The 26,141-nt window shown below is 45.1% G+C and overlaps 1 long non-coding RNA gene across 1 annotated transcript in view; it reads right to left on the bottom strand.

Moving 5' to 3' along the window:
- Positions 1-20,731: 20,731 nt before the first annotated feature.
- Positions 20,732-26,141, bottom strand: part of LOC142776655 (uncharacterized) — a 44,011-nt gene continuing 38,601 nt past the window's right edge. The window contains exons 3-4 of the long non-coding RNA XR_012887705.1: positions 24,831-24,924; positions 20,732-20,830 (exon numbers count right to left, since the gene is read on the bottom strand). This is a non-coding gene — a long non-coding RNA (uncharacterized LOC142776655). The remainder of the gene's footprint in view (positions 20,831-24,830; positions 24,925-26,141) is intronic.

The following is a 26,141-nucleotide window of genomic DNA, read 5'->3' as shown; positions in this document are numbered from 1 at the left end:
ATTGGCAAGAAATGACCAAAACATGATTGATATATGGGGTTTAACGTCCCAAACCCACCATATGGTTATGACAGACGCCGTAGTAGAGGGCTCCGGAAATTTGGACCACCTGGGGTTCTTTAACGTGCAGAAAATCTGAGAACACGGCCCTACAGCAGTTCAGCCTCCATCGGAAATGCAGCGCCGCAGCCGAGCTCTGATCCTGCGACCTGCGGGTCAGCAGCCGAGTACCTTAGCCACTAGACCACTGGTGTGGGGCGAAATGGCCAAGCCAGATTAGACCTACGATGCTGTGCGAGACAAAATTGTTTCGGAGCCATGTTTCGCACAATGTCATGAGAAACTCGCTGTGTTTCTTAAAGAAAGAAACTGTGAAAGCCTTGAAAACGTTGCGGAAGCTACAGACCACTACTTGGAGGCCCAGGGGTTGATTAACCTTGTCAAATGTAAAGGCGATATCCTGAGCAAGCCCCCAGGTCAAACTCGCACGTCTGTGCGGCAAGAAGATAAAAAGAAGCCGCAGTGCTTCCTTTGTAACTAAATTGGTCACATAGTTGCTGATTACTGCACCAACACAAAGGGTCCAGGTACAAAGCCACCCTTTTGTGGAAAATCTCACCGCACAGGGCATAAAACACGTGAATGCGCCAAAACGCCAACACCGTTGAGAAGGCCTTAAGATCTTTTCAACAAAGAGATGGATCTAAGGTAAATACCTCAGAGTCGCAGGCTTCCCTTTGTGTTCCTTATAGTCTGGAGTGCGCGGAAACGCATCCAGCCAAGCTGAAAGAAAAACCTGTGCTCAAGGGTGAAGGTGTACTCGAAGGACATCCCGCAACAGTACTTCGAGGTACTGGATGCGATTCCATCGTTGTCAAAAGTTCTCTCGTGGTGGATAGCAAGCTGATAAGAAAGACATTTTCGATGTACTTTTTGGATGGATGGTTGATGAAGCTTCCTGAGCACACGTGGAAATTATTTCACCTTTCTTCACTGGGAAGACCAGTCCTTTTTATAGATAATCTTTTATATGATGTTTTCTTGGAAAATATGGAAGGCGTTCGAGATGCTCACAATACTGATAACGATTGCAAGAGCCGTCTTTACACCAGGAACACTGCAGAAGAGTATTATGGCGCGGAAAATTTTGGTTCTGCACGCAGGCCCTTGTATGCAAAGACTTCAACATGGGCTGCAAGAAAAATACGTTTCAAGACAAAAGTTGCAGCAGTAAACCGATGGGCCGGACATCCACATCTACTCCCGGCACGAGTTATTCACGCCTTCAACATCAGCCTAAAGGACTTTAAAATCAAACAGGAGGAAGACAGCAGCCTGCGGAAATGCTTCGAAGCCGTTAACAAAGGGGTCAAGACAAAGTTCGCTAAAATATTGTTCTTTATGAAGGACGGAACCCTGTTTCGCAAGTACACCCTTCACTCTAAGAGGGAGGTCGATCAGCTTGTGGTACCAAGTTGCCTTCGACATTTTGTGATGATAATGACCCACTAAGGCATCCTTTTGGGCCATCAGGGAATTAAACGAACCACAGACCGAGTACTCGAAGAATTCTACTGGCCAGGTGTTGAATCCGGCATCATACGATTTGTTAAATCGTGCCACATATGTCAAATAACTATTCTCGAGCACTTGGTGGGTTGTGTACCACTCGGCAACACTCCTATAATTGACACTCCGTTCAACAAAGTAGCCTTTGATATCGTGGGTCCATTATCGCCGATGTCACAGGGCAGAAACAAGTACGTACTGACAATGGTGGACATGGCAATGCGTTATCCTGATGCTTGTAGCACTGCCGAGCATCGAGACGTAGAATGTCACTGAGGCGCTTCTGGAGATGTTTCCTAGTGTAGGAGTTCCACGGGAGATAATCAGTTAGATAGGCACGTCATTCCCATTACGTCTAATGAAGAAGCCAGGCCAACTTCTCTCCTTCAAACAACTGCCAACAACCCCATATCATCCCATGGCTAATGATCTTGTAGAGAGGTTACATGGCACCCAAAAACAGATTATAACAATAATGTGTCAGGAGAGTCCAGAGAAATCGGACCGACATTGGCACCCTTACTCTTCGCTTATCGCGAAGTTCCCCGGTCGAGCTTAGGCTTCTCCCCGTTTGACTTGCTCTACGACCGTTACGTCAGAGGTGCTCTGGCGATATTGAAAGATTTATGGGCCACTGATCATCTTGATGATGATGTAAAAACATTCTATGGATACGTAGTCCAACTGCGGAATCGTCTTGAAGACACCTGCCGTTTAGCCAAGGAGGAGCTGCTGAAAGCTAATATAGTACAGAAGAAGCATTGTGACCGAAAGACCAGGCCACGTCAATTATGTCCTGGAGACAAGGTTCTCCTACTGCTTCCATCGGGTACGAACAAATTGGTTCTGATGAGGAGATGACCCTTTACTCTCCTTGAGAGGAGAAGTGATGTCGACTATGTAATTGACGCCGGTACCAGAAGCACGCTATTTCATATAAGCCTACTCAAAAAGTATGAGAAACGACCACCTGCACCACCACATGAAGCATCAGCTGTTTGCTTGCGGATCACACCGAAACCGACGAGCTATACCATGCGTTCCATTCCAACGAAAGGAATACTGCACCCAGTGTCGTACGGAAGCCGTAGACTGCAACCACGCGAACCTGCTTACTCTACAGTGGAGCGAGAGGCCCTGTCTCTGACGTGGGCGGTCCGGAAATTTCACATATACTTATTTATTCGGGCGCACATTCATTCTACAAAGTGACCACAAACCGCTTGTGTACATCAACTCATCAAGCATGTGAACAGCTGCGTGTTACGGTGGAGCCTCATTCTTATGGATTACGACTTTTCGGTCGAGTACACGAAAGGCAGCGACTATATGGGCGCTGATTACATAAGCCGTTTGCCGACTCCGTGTGCAACCTTTGCATTAAGAATTGATGTCCAGTGGTGTTAATGGCTTGGAATGTGAACCCTAATGCGCGATACAAGTATCATGACGCTCTAGTTCAGTGACTTGTTTCTATATTTTTTCTCGTATGTACTTTTGTGATAGAATGTGCCAAGTGTGCGGGGCTCCTCTACCGGAAGAGCTTTCTTAAGTGGGGAGTGATGTGATGCAGTAGCTTGGGAAATGCGAGCATAGTAGACGACAGCGTCACATCACCTGAAAGATGACAAGAATTAAGGCGCATTGAAGCGCGATTGAAAAAAGAAGAGAGGCGCTCGGGCAGAACGAAGCTGTTGGGACGCCGACAAGACGACGCAAGGGAGTCTAGGGTGAACCCGCAACTACGCACGAGGTTCGAAAGACCGGAGCTGCCGACAGCGTCCAGCGAGGCGACATCACTGACAATGTGCGGCTACGCTTAGACCTGATGATGCCCTCTACAGTTTTATGCAGACCTGGCACCCCAGTGACGACTGCATACGAGCATGCAACGGGTCCAACTTCAAGGCACCGGGCTACAACACAGACTGTGAGACAGTTTCCTATTATTTTATGTGTGTCAACCACGTGCGTGTACTACGCCTACTACTCTCTTTGCAATGGTTTTTTTTCTCGTCTTATATAACTTCATTTTGTTTTCCGCACTATTTCCATCTTCCTGGCGTCACACACGTTGCCACGTGACGAACCTAATCAGGACAATGAGCTACTAGGCCTGAACCGTACACACGGCCCAGTAATAGTACTAAGAGGTGAAAAAAGGCAAAGTGGACGTTAAAACATACAAAGGCCGGGTGTAGACATTCATGAATTCTTTTCTTTTTTTCAAGTCGACGCGTCGTAGCGTAACAAAATACCACCACATATACTGACTGGCCCATAAAACTGAGTACGCTCGCATGCCGTTTGCGAAAAAGGAGAATTACACACACAAAAAAAAGCAAGTGTCGCAATCTCTAATATCCAATCGGGCATTATATAACCATCGAAGACTGAACCGCTAAGCGAAGAGATTCGCGTACGCGAACATACAATGAAGCGAAATAGCGAGTTCAATCACAATAGTATTCACTATGTGCATAGAAAATAGGCACGGCACCACAAACAAATTCGACTGCGACAAAAGTAAAATCGGAAGTTATCGACAAGTGTGCCTACCAACGCACACATACCTTTTCGAAAATGTGTACGCTGCAGTTAGCAGGTAACGGAAGATTCACGTGGAAGATGGATAACAAAAGACACAAGCAGCATATTTCAAATGCTTTCTCCTACTGGCGATCGCCCCATCTCGAACGGTGACAGCGGGCTTTAGATGATAATGCTGCACGTAATGACAAGCGAAGGCGCATTCCCCAAGTGCCCACATCACAATCGGTCGTGTCCTCATAAAGATGGCGGCAAGCGCGTATCGTCTCTTTTAGGCATCTGCATTCTTAATCTGGTTTCATATATGTTCCAGTTAAAAACGTGATCCACATAAATGTATCCGGATCCGATCTGTTAATATTTGGAATGAGACATATAAGTGGATCTTCTGTGGAACGTTTGTTTTGTTTTCTTTGTGTTCATCATTCTTACCTGGAACTCAGTACAGAGGGGGAGGCGGTGTTGTGTGTTCCACTTATTGTTCTGCTTAGGTGCCCATTAAATTTTAAGACATTGCGCCTGTACATGTTTTGCTTGTGTATTGTTCCACATAACATGCGCTGCAGTGAAGTGTGCATTGCACAGCATAAATAATGAGCTCTTTGGGCGAAAACACTCTTGTGACATAAACACATGGCTTATGAACTTACAAAAACCCAGCATGTACCTGCAAAGTTATTTACAGCAGTTGACACTTATGAACTGCTAAGGAGAATTATTAGAGAGTTCATCGTACATTAAAAAAATCTCCCTGTTTTACAAGCTTTAGGAATATAAACGATGGAAGCAAAGAATACATATTAGCGAAAAAGTGAACTTGCAGGAAACTCTTGTAAGATTGTCAGCGCCGCTTAATCTTCTTTGTGAACCTTCTCTGGTTGTCACCAATTTAAGACGCGCATTACAGCCCAACGTTGCCCTCTGTTGTGCTTGCCTCAGTTTGCGCTGCCGCTTGACCATGATGCTCATCCAATGACTCTTCCTTCTCCTGCTGCTCCGCTTTTTTTTTTGCTCTTTGCGGTGCTGACGCTTAGAAGAAAAAAAAAGTGTTTTCAAATGGCCAGCGCATTACTTTCTAAAAAAATTGTGCCACACTTTTCTTTGGCTATACGTACAACGTACTATGCCATGTGCATATCAAAGACAGTCTATATATATATATATATATATATATATATATATATATATATACGACGAAAGAAAAGTGGGTGATAGAAATGTGGGTGAAAAAATATATTGCTGTGAGAAGGAGCGCGTTATTCGAAGATCGTAGGTTCGCTTCCTGCTCACGGCAAGTTATTTTTTCACCCACTTTTCTTTCGTCCTAGTTACTGGTTCTAAAAACTTCCCCTATACAATCCTTGGCATTGTTGTCTTTTAGATCTCATTAATGTTTTGTCAAAACACAGAAAAACGAGCCCATAGGTATACACTTCTTTCCCATATATATATATATATATATATATATATATATATATATATATATATATATATATATATATATATATATATATATATATATATATATATATATATATGTATGTATATATATATATATATATATTGTTACGTGATTTCGTCTGACTGAAAGAGGGCATAGTGGGGCATACCCAAGTAAGGTGCCTCAGACTGAGAGTAAAGAAGTGGACGTTGTCAGTGATCTGCGTTGTGGCTGCGGACCGACAACTGTTATTTTCCACGTAACATTTTGGTGGAAGTGCTGGGTGCTCTTCTGACAACGGAGCTACGCAGTGGACGCCTCCTTAAGTCTGCTACCATGGCTCCGGGTGAGGATACGGCTTCGCCACCTACCTCAGCAACGACAGCAACCCGGTACGTCACCCTAACGCAACCACGTGATCCCGGTACCTTTACTGGAGAGGACAACGTGAATGTGGACAAGTGGCTTAGCATGTACGAGCGCATCAGCAAGCAATATGGCTGGGACCCAACCGTTATGCTTGCGATTGTCATTTTCTATCTTGACAAGACCCCTCGCACCTGGTTTGAGACCCACGAGCACGAAATCACAAGCTGGGAAATGTTTAAACAACAGCTCCGCGACCTTTTTGGCAACCCGTTTGGTCAACAACTTGATGCCCGAAAGCAATTGGCTGTCCGTACACAGACGTCCACTGAGCCCTACTTGACTTATATTCAAGACGTTTTAGCGTTGTGTCAAAGGGCCGATCCCAACATGACTGAGGCCGACAAGATTTCGCACGTGTTAAAAGGAATCGCCGACGATGCGTTCAGTCTGCTTGTATTCACCAACGTAACGACCATGGACGCCGTGATCAAAGAGTGCCGCCGTCTCGAGCAGGCGAAGAGTCGACGCATTTTGCAGCAGTTTCAGCGCCTACCCAACACCGCGGCAACGTCGTCTTGCGAAGCCACTCCTTGTCATCCATCTACAACCGAAGACGTGACGCGCATCGTCCGACGTGAACTCGAGGCCGCTTACCCGGCTGCCAACAAACTACCGACGTTGCCCGACGCCTCGACGCCAGCTGTCGCCTTGATCCAGGCTGTTGTCCGCCAGGAATTCGCAAACCTTGGTATCCTGTCCACTGCATCCACACTGGATAATACTGGTCCCTCGATAGCTTCTGTGGACATGAGACGTCGCCGTCCGTACTCTATTCAAACCAGGAACCCGTCTGAATGGCGAACAGCTGATGATAAGCCAATCTGCTTCCGCTGTGGTCGCGCAGGACACATCGCTCGTTACTGCCGCAGTCAATGGCCATCTATGTCTTCTGGCTCGTACCCCGCTTACAGTAGCTCATTCCGTCCACCAAACCACCGTTATCCGACCCGCACTCAGTCTACAGCATTTACTGCCCCTGAGGACGACGGCCACCCTGCCCCGTCGTCGCCACCGCCTCAAAGCCGCCCTTCTCGTTCAAACACGCGTCGCCGCTCTCCCTCGCCATCGTTCAACCGCCGCGCGTCCCCGGAAAACTAGGCTGCGCAGCTTCTGGAGGTGAAGCTGCCCTGTCGACCTTACCCAAAAATCCTCTGTTGCCCTTACGTTTGAACCGGAACACCCTAGAAGTATATGTTGATGGTACACCTGTTGAAGCTTTGATAGATACGGGCGCTCACGTCTGTATTATGAGTTCGCGTTTTCGTCGTCGCATGAAGAAGGTCCTCACGCCCCCCTTGACCAGTGTCGTCCAAGTTGCAGATGGTGCAAAAGCCCCTGTCGTCGGTATGTGCACAGCTCAACTTACCGTAGCCGGTCATCAAGTGGTCGTCCTTTTTACCGTGCTTGAAACATGTCCCCACGACCTCATACTAGGCCTCGATTTTCTTGCCGCCAATTCTGCTCTGATTGATTGCTCCGCTGGTGTGCTCCGCCTTGAACTACCACAAATCAGTGCCGCCCCGTACCAACCTACATGCCGATTACAATGCAGCGATTTTGTTCACCTGCCCTCGAAAACTGTGACGTACGTCGATTTTCTGTGCTCACCAGCTGTGCCCGACGGTGACTATTACGCTACGCCTCTCACCGACGTACTCCTTGCGCACAATGTTGCAGTGCCCTATACGGTGCTCAGCATCACAGATAACAAAACTTGTCTACCTCTTGTCAATTTCGGCTACATGAATCATGTGCTTCCACAAGGCATTTCTGTGGCCCACCTGTGTCCGTTGCTCGATTCACGAATTGAAGTGCTTGCCTTAGACACACTTGCTTCACCACAGCGCACATCACTCGCAACACATTCGGGCAGCCGTCAAATTGTAGACATGATCGCCACTGATCTTCCACCTCCGCAAGTTGAAGCCCTACAACATCTTCTCGAGGCCTACCAGGATATTTTCGATTTTGGTGACCGACCTCTTGGGCAGACGTCCTTTGTCCAGCATCGCATACACACAGGTGATGCCAACCCTGTTCACCGCCGTCCCTACAGAGTGTCTGCTTTTGAGCGGAGCATAATTCAGAAGGAGGTGAACAAGATGCTAGCGAAGGACATTATTGAACCATCCTCCAGTCCCTGGGCATCCCCGGTGGTATTAGTTAAAAAGAAGGACGGATCGTGGCGATTTTGTGTGGACTATCGCCACCTTAACAACATCACCAAGAAAGACGCATACCCTCTGCCCCGCATTGATGACGCCCTTGATTGCCTCCATGGTGCCGCCTACTTTTCTTCCATAGATCTTCGTTCTGGTTATTGGCAGATTGCCGTGGACCCCATGGACCGAGAGAAGACGGCTTTTGTAACACCCGATGGCCTCTACCAATTCAAAGTCATGCCTTTCGGCTTATGTAATGCCCCCGCCACCTTTGAACGAATGATGGATTCCCTGCTCCATGGATTCAAGTGGTCTACGTGTCTTTGTTATCTGAATGACGTGATTGTGTTTGCTCCCACTTTTGAAGCGCACCTTGAGAGACTGTCAAAAATTCTTGATGTATTCCGTCTCGCCGGCCTTCAGCTGAATTCATCTAAGTGCCGGTTTGGTCGCCGTCGCATTACAATACTTGGACATATTGTTGACGCTTACGGTGTACAGCCTGACCCAGAAAAAGTTCGAGCTGTGAAGGACTTTCGTGTGCCGAAAACCGCCAAAGATGTCCGCAGCTTTGTGGGGCTCTGCTCCTATTTTCGGCGGTTCATCAAGAACTTCGCGGAAATTGCTCGGCCCCTAACAGATTTACTCAAACCGGATGAGACGTTTACCTGGGGTCCCTCGCAAGCAGCAGCATTTTCCGACCTGACCACTTGGCTCACTTCTTCTCCTGTGCTGGCTCACTTCGACCCTACGGCACCGACGGAAGTGCGCACCGATGCCAGCGGTTACGGAATAGGCGCTGTGTTGGCTCAGCGACAACGTGGGCAGCATCGCGTGATAGCTTATGCCAGCAGGCTGCTGTCCACCTCGGAGCGTAATTATTCCATCACAGAGCGCGAATGCCTAGCGCTGGTGTGGGCAGTCGCGAAATTTCGCCCTTACTTATACGGCCGACCATTTATAGTTCTTACCGACCACCACGCTCTCTGCTGGCTCGCCTCCCTCAAAGATCCCACAGGTCGTCTCGCCCGCTGGGCACTCCGCCTCCAGGAGTATTCTTACACCGTAGTGTACAAATCAGGAAAACTGCACAAAGATGTGGATTGTCTGTCACGCTACCCTGTGGCCGACTGCGATCCTACGAGCACTGATTCTGTGGGCTGCGTCCTTTCCATCTCCCAGCTGCTTCATCTCGGGGACGAGCAGCGTCGCGATTCGGATATCAGCCGCCTAATACAACAGCTCAAATCTTCACCGCAAGACGCTTCCGTTCGCATGTTTACCTTAAAGGACCACACCTTATATCGGCGTAATTTATCGCCCCATGGTCCCGACCTACTTCTGGTCATACCAAAGCACCTGGGTTCTACAGTCCTACGCGAGCTCCATGACGCGCCAACCGCGGGTCACCTTGGTGTCTCTCGCACATATGACCGTGTGCGCCGCCGCTTCTACTGGCCTGGCCTTTCACGTTCTGTACGTCGCTATGTCAACGCTTGTGAAATTTGCCAGCGTCGCAAAAAGCCGTCGAGACTACCTTCCGGATATCTTCAGCCCATCGACATCCCATCGGAGCCATTCTTCCGTGTTGGTTTGGACCTTCTCGGTCCCTTCCCAACATCCGCCTCCGGAAACAAGTGGGTCGCGGTGGCTACGGATTACGCGACCCGTTATGCAGTTACGCGAGCCATGCCAACAAGCTGCGCTACAGACGTCGCTGATTTTCTACTACGCGATCTCATTTTAGTGTATGGAGCCCCTCGTCAACTGCTGACAGACGGAGGCCGTACGTTCCTTTCGAAAGTGGTGAACGATATCCTGCGTTCCTGCTCTACCCAACATAAGCTCACGACATCGTACCACCCCCAGACAAATGGGCTTACAGAACGTTTAAACCGCACCTTGACAGACATGCTATCAAAATACGTCTCGGCCGACCATCGTGATTGGGACCTTGCACTACCCTACGTGACGTTCGCATACAATTCCTCCCGGCATGGCACTGCCGGGTACTCGCCATTTTACCTTCTGTTTGGACGCGAACCAACATTGCCGTTGGATACCTTCCTGCCAGCCGCTGCGCAGTATACTTCTGAATATGCACGCGACGCTATTACCCGAGCTGACCATGCTCGTCAGCTTGCCCGCAGCAGGTTAATGGCGTCCCAAGACTCGCAGAAGCATCGTTACGACGAGCGGCATCGCGACGAACACTTTCCAACAGGCTCCCTCGTTCTTCTTTGGTCCCCTACGCGACATGCAGGCCTGTCAGAAAAACTTCTCTCTCGTTTCACGGGCCCATACCGCGTGCTTAGACGAGTGACCGACACTACATATGAAATTGTCCCTGATAATCCATCAACCTCTTCCGCTCTGCTATCAAGGGACATCGTCCACGTATCAAGGCTCAAGCGTTACCACACTGCTCCTGGTGTGGCGCCGTAAACTCGCCGGGTCGGCGCTTTTGCCGCCGGGGGTCGTGTTACGTGATTTCGTCTGACTGAAAGAGGGCATAGTGGGGCATACCCAAGTAAGGTGCCTCAGACTGAGAGTAAAGAAGTGGACGTTGTCAGTGAGCTGCGTTGTGGCTGCGGACCGACAACTGTTATTTTCCACGTAACAATATATATATATATATATATATATATATATATATATATATATATATATATATATATATATTCGAGTGCTAATATCTCAACACTGCGGCCCGAGAACGCGCGGCACGCGGTCATTTCTGGATCCCAACCAAATAAATTATTAAAAAAACCTTTGGTAGATCCCACGAACAGTGCGGATCGATGCAATGCAAGCGGACTGCAAGAAGCGTCATACAGCAGCAACCTAGCGGCACAAAAACTTGGTTGTATGCCAAACTAGCGAAATGGCCATCAGCCAGCATTGTATGTTATACCAAACAAGACATGCATAACTTGGTTAGAAGATGTCATTTATGTCTTTCATACAGTTATGTCATGGAATAATAATTTTTATATATAGCAAGTTAGCGAAACTGTCATCAGTGCGCCAGCGAGTGTGGAATGTAAGTTATGCAGCATATGACAGGCACATCATTGTTTTCATATCACCAGCTGTCATTCGTGTTTGTCATGTGGTCATGCTTCGCTTATACTAATTTCAATGTATATCAAGCAAGCGAAATAGCCATGAGCGGCCGCAAGACGAAACGTTGGCTTTTAAACTTCGCATTTTCACAGCGGCGAAGGCTGCGCAGTTTTAACGCGCCCCCACGGGCTGGCCAAGGGCTGCATCGTCATTCCAGCCGTCAGCTTAGAAGTGCATACGACGTCGCCGACACTCTGGAGCCACCTTATCACTGCGGTTTGCCCTGTGACGCAAAATACAGTGAGGCTGCAAGTGCCTGCAACGCCAAAGCACGAAAACGGGAATGTTCCAACACTTGTTCAGATTGCAGTGCCTCCACATTTCAGTTTTCACTCCACTAGTTGTGAACGTTCTGCATCACCCACGCCACAAGTGGTAGACACAGAGTATTGAGGGCAATGGCGCGGGCTGCGCCTGATGCGAACAACTGAACATGGATATAGTGTCCTGTTGGTCAGTTTTGGTGGAACCGTAACGACAATGAGGAGTTGCGGAGTTGCCAGGAGGCGCAAACAAAGGTCAGTGCTGATTACTTATCAGCTGGTTACGGCTGCTGTTCACTGAAAGAACAGGACATTGCTATGCTGCCTTGTGTATTCAGATGAACTATGGCGCAGCTTATGTATACCTGCAGGCAGATTTGTTTCCAGCGTGCGCAATCGAGCAATCCAAATCACAGAATGATGGAAGTTTCTCTGCTTAACTGCGGATCACGAGGCAAGAGTGAAAAGGCAAATTGAAAGTGTATGTTAACTTTGACGTTTACGTTGCCTTAAAATCTGCATGGAAATGTGTTCGTAGGTGCAACTTGTCTTTCTTGATTGATATGTGGGGTTTTCTGTCCCAAAACCACCATATCATTGTGAGAGACGCTGTAGTAGAGGGCTCCGGAAACTTCAACCACCTCGGGTTCTTAACATTCAGCGAAATCTGAGCACATGGGCGTACAACGTTTCCGCCTCCATCGGAAATGCAGCCGCTGCAGCCGGGATTCGATCCCGCGACCTGCGGGTCAGCAGCCGAGTACCTTAGCCACTAGACAACTCCGGCGGGATCAACTTCCCTTTCTTTTGGTGCGTTAAACTTCACCTAGTTTTGGCGAAACGTATTTGGTAAACGGCAATTCCCGTCAGTTTGCGTGTTCTTGGGCCGGAATGTGCTCGGCATTTATGACTCCGACAACGTTGCTGGTTCGCGTGGCAGCTTCCCAGTAATCCGTGTGCCCCCTTACAGTATTGCTTTGTAAGATAGTGATGGTCGCTCAGCACCTGTGAATCTTCGTACTATGAGACCGCGATCTCTTCGCGCTCGCACGCTGAAACATCCATGCGGATTTGTCATAGCTTACGAATTTCGAGCTATCGGTGTTCTTTTTTGAAATTTCTGGGCTATTCGCGCTGTTGTTTTATTCTGATAAGTAACACTAATCCACAGTGCTTGCAAAACCGTAATCCTAGCCCCGAGAATCTCTTAGCTGTTAGCGCGTTTATAGCCTTACTGCCCAGGTTTGGCTCTGTGCGCTTCTGTCGTAGTTTCTTTTTTTTTCAATGAAGGTCTTAATCCATGCTATTGGGAGCTTTAGAATAGCGTTAGCTGGCGTTACGGGCGCCATCTGAGTTTTAGAATAGCGTTGGGCTTCTCCGCAAACCCAAATGCACGATGTGAAGAAGACGTGCCTGAACATTGCTGCTGGTATAATATTTTGCAATCCCAGCTGTTTTTTTTGTGCATTGTGATAATCAAACTTCCCTCACCTTCATTTCAATATACTGAGGCGATTGATCTATGCACGTCTGCATACATCAATATCAGCACTACTGCTCGGACGAGACCCATCCAGCAAAGTGTAGCTTGCAAGCAGCGTAACAATGTTTTACAGGCCAAGCTTCTGAACAAGGAAGCTGGGTTATGAACACTTCAGGTGCCAGCGGAACGTTCGCTTATATTATGCAATCGAAAGTACTCACTGTTATCAAAAGTGTCACAAATGCCATAGTTGAAAGCAAGAAAGCATTTATTTAGATCAATCGCTGCTATGTGGACAGCTTGGACAACAATTTCGCTGCATGTGGTTGCATTCGGGAGTGATCGAGCGTTACAATAACAACTAAATGTTGTATGCATCACCGTATCAGTGATCGCTGCATAAATACGACAATGATTTTGGATTTTGATAAAACATATTGCCACAGCCGGAATCGAAATAAAGCACACGTGTTACATGGTCACACTTGTTGGCGACTAAGACTGGCTCTGATGAATACTCTTTGAAGGTGTGATCGCAAGTTCTCGCTGCAACAGGAAGATATGTAAGATAGATCATGTTCAACTGGCTCCAAGACGAACCAAAATTACGAGAACGGGTCCTATACGCCGCGGCTCATGGTCCACGCATTTCCTAGAGATTAGAAGTGAACGTCACGGAAGCAAGGCAGGACAGTCAGCTGATCACGGTGGCGGTAAGCATGTGCTCACCAACTAAGTACGTGCTGCTATGGACATAGGTAGTCGCACAACCTTGCCTACAGTTTTTTCTTTTCGGGAAGGCAGCTTGTGGTGGTGGCGATGACCTCCACAGGAGCAGAAACACCAAAGAACTGGGTGTAGCTGTTTAGTCGCACACACTTCTTTGCCAATCTCACCGACATATCTCGTAGGTTTGAAGTCTTTTCTTTTAATCACAGTGACCCATTTTGCAGCCATCTTCTTATTTCTAAGTAACTTTTGAAAAGCGACCTCATCATGAGCGAAAGTTCTTTGGTAGCAATATGCCACTCAGTGATTCGATATCGCGAGTCCATTTCAACCCCCCACAAAAACAACTAGTGATTGTCTGGTGGCAAAAATGGGTAATTTGAAGACAAGAACGGTAATATTGCAAAGAATCCCTACGAACTGACAGAACTGATGGTTTTCTAGGCAGCAGATTTCAACAAAAACAACGCATAATTCCTAAGCTAACAGGCTGAGTGGCCCTGGTGGCCCGGCTCGATCCCGCAACTGACCTAACAAACACATTGTTCTGTTTTCCCCGCGCTGCGTCTGTGCGCTCTGCGTGCACCGGGGGGCCCTACCTCTGTTAAAGTTTGCTGCCCTATACCTGGCCCCGGAGACTTATACTAGCATTTTTGAGGGAAATAAAGCGTCCGCCACTGTTTTGGTAGGAGATAAATTCTGCAACGTTTGCATGTGTCGACTCATCTTTCAAACCTAGACACGAAGAAAGCAAAGTTACCGTAAAATGGGGTTACTTTGTGACTGCAAGAGATACTTTGTGACATGCTCTCGGGTTTCCGTATTTTGAATCTCGCACCACGACCAGGTGCCGCCCAAAAGCAATAGGCCCCTCAAAAACTTCGCCGGATATGCCTAGCGATCTAGCAGCAGACGCCCGAGGTTCCTCTGCGGTGTAGCCACTCTAGAACACGACATGTTGACTGGTGTCTTAGCGCGCATTCTCGAACCACCGTAAACATTGCGTGCTAAACCCATACCCACAAAAAAAGAGCAAAAACTAGTGTCTACTTGTGATTGCTAGTATGTAGGCTATAATACACTGTTATATAACTTTAAGCAAGTCATGTCTTCTTAAGGCGATATAAAGGAAACTGAAATGATGATACTTCGCGGGGTGACATTGTGATACACCAACTGTGGCAAAGTTACCCCAAGAAGGGCAATTGTTACTCCGGTATCAGAGCTAGACGACCAAAGAAGAGATCTTCGCTTGAGGACAACCACTCAGAAGAAAGCCGTGACAGTGAATCGTCTTATATGGTCAGCACAGCGAAAACAAAAGGTGGTCAGAAGGAGATACGGGTGATTCGGACGTACTGTCTGGAAGTCTTGACAACCTATCTGAAATGAACACTCCTACCACTTATGTAATATGAAACTTTATAGAATGGTTTTTAGGGTCTATGGTACGGGTTCCGGAGAATATACCTTAAAGAAGGATGGCTTTAACGTAGTAAAATTTGAACGACAACTTTACCCGGGAAGAGCGATGGCAGTCAAACCTGACCGCCACAACTTCAGCACCATGGAGAGGACCCAAAACAATTCGAGATCACCAGACTCGGAAGACGCAATTTCGTTCTCAATAGAAACAATTCTGTACTCAAAGAGAAACGAGAATTGAATTTATTAGGTAACTAGGCAAATAGAGTCAGCTTGAGGTAAAAAAAAGTATTGAGTAGGTAGATGTATGAATAAATTTTCACACAATTGTGACAATGCTAGAGCAGAAATCGATTGTAGATAACTCAAGCAAACATTTGATGGGGTAACTTTTTGGCGGCGTTTTTTTTCAATCACATTCAGCCCAAAACAGCATTGTCACAAAATAGCCCCACACGATGGGACAACGTTATGACAGCTTTTATTCTGAATATAGCCTTTATAATAAAAATGCGGATTTTCTGAACATTCCGTCGTACGAGAGAAGGTTTTAGAAACGTTGTATGATTATTCATTCGCCTTTGTGTTGATAATAATCCTGCAAGGAAACGAACACAAGTGAAATCTGTCGCAATGTAACCCAATTTTACGGCATGCAATTATGGGTAGAACTGAAAACATCCATTGGCTATTTTTAGCACACTATATCCAGATGTTGTATTCGTTGCCCCGACGGACGGCGCTTTCGCACTTACGTGTTTGACTGCGATGCAGTTCGTCTGCTCCTGGCGTTTCTTTTCGCTGTGCACGTGTGCAAATTTTTAGAATACCTTGAAGGTAAAACACTCGGCGTTTGTGAGACCGAACGCGTTCAGAATGTTGACAAACTAAGGGAAAGGACGCAACCCATGCTGCGCTGCTCCGTGGTGGCAAAACTCTAGAAGAAAGAGCTCAGCGAATTTGTTTCGGCTCCCAGCGGACGAAAGTTATGCACACGTTTTGTTCAGTACGAAGAAGCAAGTGCTATCTTTGTCGAAGCATCTACAGGACAAGCCAAATAGTTTCTCTTGCTGCTTCATAGTGATACTTTGTTTGGCACGGCACATTTTTCAGTAATGTTGTAAACTTGTAAAGCGACACTCTTAAAAAAACAGTTAGTAAACGCGTGTGTTTACTAGTTTCTGGAGCGTTTTACTGCCTTCGCGGCGTACTTTTACTAGCTACCAGATAGTACAGCTAATAATTTTAGCCGTTATTAACGAGGCAACCTTTCTTAGTGTGTTTTGTTCAAACTAAGCAACTACAAAGCAACCTACGTTGCAAGATCGGTCGTAGATGCCACAGTACATTCTGCCGTAATAGAGACATCGTAGGCAAAATTCGCGCAAGCTCTACGTTTTCTGACTACCTTGGAATAGAAGTTACGTGCTACGTATTGGCATACAGAGTAAAATAGAAGAGGACATGGTGATGCATAGAAAGCAACAATTACCTTATAAATTCTGTGACTGCTAACCAGTACGCGGTGTGCGGTCCCAAAGACGGGGTATAGTCTTCGAATTGCTGCTACAGAAGAAATATGCCAGGTCCTAGTCTTGAACATGTATTCGTGCATACATTTTATGCTGATATGAGATTCACATATATCTGATTTGATCGTACGATTGTGTCGTCAATTCTCTATAAGTATGTTGCTGTGCTGCGCGCTTACCCCAGTGTAGTTACAAGGCGAAATTAAAAGACATTATTATTTTACGAAGGCCATGTCAATACGTTTTTTATCCTATACTTTTGTATTAAATCATATTGATATAACCATGCACACGATTATTTAACGAAGTAGGCATAAACCTTTATTTTCGAGGTTTACTAACAATTTAGTAATGAACTAACCACTCGAGTCAGCACTATCCACTTACTAACTAGGCAGTATTTGGGCTAGTGTTGGTTATGAGCCCAACGAGGTTGTGCCTTTCACTAGGGGTTACTTTTACTACCTGCATTTACTAGCTGGTTAGTGGATTCTGTGAAAAGTAACGGGCTAGTACTTAGTGAATAAACTAACCTTTTTCTGAGAGTGTACTTTGGGACAGTTTCTCGTGAGCCAGTTTATGCCAGCTGACGTGCTAATGAAAATTTCATTTCGGTATTTGTTTTGCTTGCAGTGGTTCTTTATTTGTTTTCCTTTGCGTGAGACAGCTGGTAAATATTTTCGCTGAATGTGCCTCTAGATGAAATTGTTCAGCTTAGAAATATTCCGACAACGAGTTCTTTGCATCGGCATTGCCACTTTTGAATATTTAAAAAAGGAGCCCCAGCAATTTTCTACGTGATAGTGACCGGTTGCTTTCCGTGGTAAAAGAAGTTCACGTTACCTTCACTAAGGCCGAGCTACGCTGCGCTTTTCAAGCTGTGACATAATATTTTTGCCTCTCACACTTTTATATTTGTGGTGCTTTTACGTGTTGCTTATCGAAATCTGTGGGTACATTTGTTTGGTTTTTTAGGTTAGACGTATGATAGAATTACGCCAAAAAGCCGGACCAGGAGGAACTCGCACGAGAGCAATTGTACGGCGGCCACCGCCTCTGCTCGGACCTCTTCGCCAAAAGTGCCTTCGCGAACCCTTACAAAACACGGCTCTTTTGGGCGGCTGTTTCCACTGTTGCTGGGAAAGTAAGATCCATGATCGACGAAGGTAAAAAAAAACAATTAAATGGTGGTTGCTTATATGTACGCCGTTAGAATTCATTATGACACCTTATCGCCTGACACGTAATTCGCGTGTCATAATTATACATAGGTTCAAGCTGTGTGTTTGCTTTGGACTTCATGCTACTGCTTTAACCTACTTTACCAGTGACTTTCTTCGCTACGCACTCAAACGTGACTGATATGTATCTTATCTTCAGAGACCCTCCCGGGCGGTAGCCACGGATGATTTGGTTCAAGAACATGCCGACTCATCCAGCGCGCGGTCGAGGCTGCGGTATTCCAAGGGATCTCCGCCGACCTCCTTTAAAATAGCGCAACAATTCTCTGCACTAGTCCTCTACAACATTTATATTTTTTCTAGGAGAAATCAAGATGTGACCCCCACCTACGGCCAAAAGAGCACCGGCCAAGTTGCAGGTATGCGCTAGCCAACTTCTTTATTTTAGGCATCAAGGAAGGGTATGCACATCCTTGCTATGCGTGGAACTATCATGGCGTGTACGGCGTGAAAGTGGACAGCATGGAAAACTTCTTTCTTTTATAAAGGTGATAGTCTTTTTTTGGGAACTTCGACGAAAAAAAAAATTGGTCTGTCTTTCTGTACATTTGTCTGTTTGTCTTCTCTTAACGACACCTGAAATGGCAGACCCCACCTGCAGCGCCCACAACTATGCTCAAGGTTTAGCGTTCATACTTGTGCGAATGTCAAATAAAAAGCAATTGTTGCGCATATCTGAGGTACGACAACAACACATCGATATTTTGTATGTGCGGTTTCATACTAGAGAAGGCACACACAAGAAATTCTAAGGAACGTAGCGTTAAACACACTGCGCGGGCGGTGGGGCGCGATGCTCAAAAAGGCAAGTGTTACCAACGCTTTGCTAAAACGAGACGGTGGTGGCACCTGTCCGTTGCTTTGTGTTTTACACCTTATCGCCTCCGAGAATGGCACGCATCTTTCTTCGCAGGCGCGCATGGCTTTCTTTGTTTTTGAAAAAAATGCCAGATTGCGCTCGTGTATAACGTGCCTCGATGCACTCGTTCGCCTTTCCTACACGCTCAAGGCACTCCAACGCAGTGCCTCCTTTATGGCGCAGAACACCAAATAAATGTTTTGTTCACTCTCTCCGGACGCAAGACTATCGTCTTTCGGCGACATTTGCAGATTACATGCAGATCCGGTGCCATTTTTTTTTCATGTCGTCTGCTACGGCTTGGTGTAACGTTACGCCGATAAATTGTTCCGCGTGCGCCAGAAAGTTGCGTCTGTTTCTTTTTTTAAAACGATAGTCTTTCTTGGGAACCTTACGCAAAAATTTGGGTTTATCTGTCGGTCTATACATTTGTCTGTTTGTCCACTTTTAATGGCACGCGGTACTTGAAACGTCCAACGCCATCTTCAGCACCCACCTATGTTGCTCCAGGTTTAGCATTCAGACTTATGCAATTGTCGAATAAAAAGCAATTATTGCGCATGTCAGGGGTACCATAATAACACGTACATATTTTGCATGTGCGTCTTTTACTAGAAAAGGCATGCATAAGTAATTTGAAAGACCGTAGCGCTTATCCCGCTGCACTAACCATGCAACGCTTGCACGAGAAGGCGAGTGTTTCCAGCGCTTTGCTAAGACGAGATGGTGGTGGCACCTACCCGTCACCTTGCGTTTTACACCTTTTCACCTCTGAGACGGGCGCGCATACACGTCTCAGAGCCACGCGGATCGTTTTCCGAAAAAGCTGCCAGATGGTGCCCATGTGTTACGTGTGACGTGACTTGATGCGTTCGTTCGCCTACGCTGCACGTTCGAGGCAATTTAACGCAGCGCCTCCAGAATACCATTCACCATTTTTCTTGCGCAGAACATCAAATAAATGCTTTGTTCACTCTTTCCACACACAAGAATATCGTCTTTCGACGACGTTTGCAGATTAAGATGCAGATACGGGGTGAATTGTTTTATTATATGATCATGCGTAGTAAAGGGTGTTTTAAATTCCTGGTGTAGCCAACGATTTGATTATTTCCCACTTTCCTGATACAGCGAAAGACACCATTTCTTTCGCAATGAGAGAAATCACGTTTCTAAGAAGCCGCAGTACTAATGGCCTTGCTCTAAACAGTACATCTGTCACCCCACGTTCTCGCGTATCCGACATCCCTTATGAAAAAAAACTTATGTACTTTTATAAACAGGCTAATGTCATTCTACATCACAATCTTAAAACTGTCTATTATCAGTCTGATGCGCTTTCCTAATGCGTACCTAATGTGAGTCTAGTAGTAATTGGCTACCGTTAGTCTATGGAGTTATGACAGAGTTTCTGATGGCTATAGTCTAGCGTAAGTCTATCGAGACCCGACATGAGAGTTTCTGATGACCATTGGCTAGCGTTAGTCTATAGAGTCCGGACATCTGAGTTTCTGATGGCCGTTGTCTAGTGAAGTGCTATCGAGCATATGCACTAGGTTGACATCAAACGTCACATTGTAGACTAAGGTCCTATGCCATCAACAGAACATTTGCTGAAAAGGAGATCAATAAACCGCTTCATTATTAATATGAAAGTGTGCACAGATTAGAGGATTGTAAAGGAAATACCATCATACCACTTCCACCAACGAACAGATCATAGTTTTTTACACGTCAGAATCTTTCGAAGACGATAAATAATGCTGCAAGTATATAATGCCTGCATTTGGAAACACGCATTACATTGTCAAGCAATTCAGTTCGGATAGGACAATAAATAGAGCTAGTTCGTCCTTGTTTACAATTCTTGCGAAAGTCCTGTTTTATAAGTACAAACAAACAAAGAAAACCCAAATGAGACATTTCAAGGAATAACTACATTTGTATTTATTTTCGACTTTTCATTGTGGATAGGGTGTTTTGTAGCACCGTCGTGGTGGCACCGCTGCTGTATTTAAAACCTGCAAGAGAGAACATAAAAATTTAGTAGGCACTGCAGCATACATTTTAGCGCAGCACATGAATAGACATTACAACTGATGAGTTATGCCTTTTTTGAATAGTGATATACATTGATCAGGTATAAAATAATCCCTCTGGATTCAATATCGAACCACATAGCCTTGACTTCATGCTGCGATGAAAAAGGCTAACCATTATACATCAGTTCAAAGGGCTTTCGATTGATCAGTAATTGGAGGGAAGCCAGCTATCACGAACAGAGGAATCAGCTGAGTCAGCTTCTCTAAGTCAATATTGCAGAATAACTTGCTTTCACAATTCCAATTGCACCCAATGTATGACTACGGCATGCAACAGTGGGTCTATATTCCACAACTTTGTTTTACACAAAGCTTCTACATTAAAATCCCTCTTCTTTAACTGAAAACTATTGAGGGCTCATGTTCAGAGGTGCAAAGTCATAGGCGTGTGCAGGGTTTTCCTACACTTGGGTGGCAGAGAGGTTCACCACGGCACTCCCCCTTACTTAGTTAAGTAGGCTTCCAATTTTGTAGCCCCCGTCTTAGTTAACAAGTTGGGGGAGAGGGGGCTGCCCCCACTCTTATGCGCACGCCTATGTGCAAGATGAAATTGAGCAACAAACAGGCACATGAAATGTAGAGCTACATCTAGCTGATACAGCTACACAACTCTAATGAAAACAATTGAAAAATTGTGGTTTTTGTAACCTACAGTATATTACACAGATATGCATGTTGTAACATATTACAGGTCGTTTCTACACATCTTTCTACAAGCAACTGATTGGAGGAAGCAAGAAAAACATTTTTATACCCTTGGTTATTTTTGCATAATATTCAATTGCCAAAAATACATTATTTAGGTAACTTGAAGAGGTGACAAAAGCTTTATAAAATAGAAAATATTTTTACCTAGCTCCATGCTTTAAAGTGCACAGTTGCCCATGTTCACTAGCCAGTATTGCAAATTATGAAATTGATCGCTGGTCATTAATAAGCACAAGAATCTACACTGAGGTGTGTTGGCATTTACTGAACGTCTTGATAGGACAAGGATAGGAACTCTTTCTAAAGAAACCTTTCAACAATAGAAAAAACATGCACAATCAAAAGGGCGACAACACGAGCTAGCACTACTTTGTGTCCTCTCTCTTTTCTCTGTTGATATTTCGCCGTACCTTACAAAAGTTTCTAGGCGATTAATTACCTACCCCACCAAACACTGGCGTTACTCAAGTATTTAGGGATATAGCACATCACAGGGTTGAACTCATGACTATTTTAGATCATGCAGATGCCAAAAATATCACCTGAACCCTTACGTCACAGAGATAATACAATTGAGAATATTTTTAAGAGCTCAGCGAGGAAATAAAATGTACACCCCGGAGTGAACAGCATCATGAGCTAAGACGCCGACACAGAAATATTATTGGATGCAGCAGTTCATGTATTTGCTTGCACTCCCGTTTCCTCCCTTGTACGTACCTAGCATGCCCAGTATGGCCAACATCCTGGGCATGTTAGGTAGTACTCACAGTACTCAAGAATTGAAACACGACAGCTGTAGAGCATGGCCGCCAATGCATGTGCCGCTGCTCATGGGAGCTCGCGAAACCAGGATGTTGCAGTGTTGTATAGAGTGAGGGCAAAAACAGCTAAAGAGCAGGCTTACTCCTTCCGGTCGCTAAAGAGTTGGCATCTAGTTCACAAAGTGCACACTGCCAGCGTGGCGCTGAAAGGCTCGCGAATTTTTGCATGCATGCAGCCCGAATCGATGGGGACGGTGCTAACCATTTATATTTTGACGCAAGCAGACGACGCTCTTGATCGGCGTCCTTCGACAATGGGGCACGTAGGCTGCGCAAGTAAGTAATTGGATACCGGCCACTAAGATGTTGCGCCTGATATGTGCTCGTTGACATAATAAATAGCTGCACAAAAGCATGAAAAATTTTTCAAGCTTTTCGTCACAATAAAAAATAAAAGCTCCAGTCATGGGCCTGTTTTCGTGCAGCAATAAAACAATAACTAAGTACTTTCTTGTCCCGCCCCAAGCAGAGAATAGTGCGGCTATTTTGTGTGACAAGCATTTGTAGAGCTGTCGGTCACAGAAGAACGAGCGAGCTTCTGACATTTTTATTCAACAATAGGCCGCAGTTTGCCCTAACGGCACTAATACATGATATTATTTCCATGTTGCATGAATGAAAACATGCCAAACATTTTCTTTCTTTTCGAGACAGAAACTACGAAAGAAACCACGAAGTAAACTTTTCATGCTTTTGTGTAGATGTTTATCATGTCTACAAATGCGCAAAAGGCGCAATATACTTACTGAACCTTGCGTCTTACTTGCACAGCATTCGTACTGTATTGCCTAAGCACGCAGTACGAGAGGGTCGTCTGCTGGCGTGGCAATAAAAGTGGTGCGCAGCGGTGAGCCAGTTTGGTAGACATGCGAATGTGCGTGAGCCTTGCAGCGCTGCCCTGGTAGTGTACACGTGGTGAACTACAGGCCGACAATTTGGCAATCAGAAGGAGTACCCACGCTCCATAGGTATTCCCCGTATCCCCCTATACCACAACGCAACACATTGGTTCTGCGTGCACCCACGAGCTGCAGCACATATACCGTCGGCCACACGCTCCGAGTGTCCTGTTTCAATCCGTGAGTACTGTACTTCACCAAGAGCATGAATTCATTCAACAATTTAACTTTGCAGTCTAATAAGGCTATTCAAGGCACTATCACAATGATTACACTTCTCTGTATGATAGGCCTCTATGTCTTGTGAGCTGTGTTACATAAACACATTCATGGTATTGTCATAGATTGTAGTAGGAACATGTCTCAAACAATGTGATGAAACAAGAATATATGCTGCCCCCCAAAAAAAGCTGTCCCTAATTCAGATGACCAAACTCTAGGCATAAGGATTATCTCAGGAGGCTTTGTTAGAAAGGAATAAGTACTTGCATGTTGCACGATGTTACTTAAAACAAGATTGCGCTACAACTTAAAAAAATACCAAAAATCTGCTCATACACGTAAAAATTCGAAAGCAAGCTGAAAAAACAACCCCCGGGACTTCCTTGAACACGAATTTGCTGAATTTTGGCGGCAGAATGTCCACGTAGAAAAAGTGTGCTTATTTATAGTCATTAAATTTTTAGACTTCAGTGTTGTTTACAGTTCCTCTAAAAAGCACAGAAAATGAATGACACTTCTACTTGTAAAAAAGAACTTAGTTCAAAAAATCTTTTATTTCCACTAAAAAAATTTAAGGTAAAAGCAATCATAACGACAATAAGCAAAACATGATTATAAGTAAGATTTTACTGCACACAATTTCATGGCAGTCCAAACAAAATGGATGTTGATGGAGGAAACTTGAATAGACCAACAAATCCTATAAGAGGGAATGTCGCTGCAGCCAACTTTCCAACTTATGTGATATTTAGCACAATGTAACACAAAAAACATGAGAAAGGACGCAGCATGTGTCCAACTTTATATGAAATGGTTAATTGCAACCTAAGTACGAAAAAATAAAGAGTGAGCATCATGCCGTCAATTTTTGTGCTTCCGTTGCAATAACCCATTTTGTTTAAAGTGCACCGGTCTCATTCTTGTGTTATATTGAGCGAAATATTACCTAATGTTTACCAAACAATGCTGAATGTTTTTCTTTGTGCAACCCTTTAACAAAAACTCTTGCCTTGCTCAAGACAGCAGTGACAAGGAACAGCTGTTTTCATCATCAAGACGCCTCCAAGTGTCACAACGTTGGCTTCGGCAACATTCCATGTTCAAGGATTACAAACCAAATGATGCATGTTCCATGTCCAAGGAATACTGCACTGAAGTGCAGCACATAGGCTTCCTATACCTAAGCTAAAAGACAGTGCATGCTATACCTCAATAGGTGCTATGTGTCCAAAATACCACTATGTGGTAACAAAAAGAAATCCCTACCACTTAAAAAGGCTCGTTAGGGCTTGCAGAAAGACCGCTCCAATTGCACACTGCAACCTGTCCTCTGTGTCGGGACCATGAACAGCTGCCATCGCTGATACATACATAAAAGATACAACAAAATATTACTTTCACACACAACAAATGTTATATCACACACAGATAGCGAGTACCAAACATGTCTTAGCAAAGTGTATACTGATACATTAACCCTAGCTGTGGCATTGCACGTACGCGTCCGCTTCAGCTACGGGAGGTGCGGGGTTCGATCGCCAGTGCCAGCCGGCTACCTACCGGTAGCTAAACAGGGTACAGGCGGGCTTCGAGGGGCTGTGACGCGTCACCCCAGTGGTGAAGCTTACTGTGCTTGGAGGACTCTCAACCGTTTGCGCGGTACCCAGTATACTGATACAATAAAGGGTAAATCCCTGAATAAAGACATCAAGGCACAATCAAAACAGGCAATATTGGACTAGCCCCTTCTTGCTGACAATGGGCAGAGTGCCAATGAATGTTTGGCATTCACAAAACTACGAAATAACACTATGCAGAGCATGCACATGTGTGTGGGTGATCTAAATAATGTTTGCAAACAATGTTTGCAAATATTAATGTTTGCAAATTAGTGTTTGCAAATTTATTGTTTGCAAATTAATGTTTGTAAAATATTGTTTAAACATTAAACAATAATGTTTAAAACAATGTTTGCAAAGAGTGCATGGTTTATGCGCACATGGCGTGTGTAAGAACGAGCCGTATATATTGTATTGCATCATATATGTAAGCCATACAGGAAACAAACTGTTGGTACTCTGAGGCAAATTACCATGTAGTTTGTATTTTGTTCACACAAGCTATCTGCAGAATCTGTAGAACTTCTTTTAATACATAAGCCCTTCGCAAAATTATTAACATTCTAAAACTCTCTGTCAACATCTGGAAACATAGGAATAAGATCTTTTTGCTTCTAATTTATGCGTCTCAAAACAAACTAAATAATAAATCCCTGAATGCTACACATAAGTTATACATCCTCGTCACACAAGCATGCAAGTAGGCAATATCAGTACAACACTGATGTAAAAAAGAAAGCACGGAAATAAAACTTGAAGCACCGGGTATGCTTCAAGGAGAAAACAGATTTATACAGCTAACAAAACTTCACACAAATATTGCAACAAAGGGTGTCATGTGTTAGCTTAAACAACTAAATTGAATTCCCATTTTGTTCTACTAACACTCGATATCAACATATCTTCAATGCAGCGGTGAGAGTGTACTCTTCGTTTCAGCACATAGTGTAGATTACTG

Source organism: Rhipicephalus microplus, chromosome X (genome assembly GCF_043290135.1).
Source record: "Rhipicephalus microplus isolate Deutch F79 chromosome X, USDA_Rmic, whole genome shotgun sequence".
Lineage (NCBI taxonomy): Eukaryota > Metazoa > Arthropoda > Arachnida > Ixodida > Ixodidae > Rhipicephalus > Rhipicephalus microplus.
Note: the sequence above shows the minus strand (reverse complement) of the source record. Positions and strands in the feature narration are given on the sequence as shown.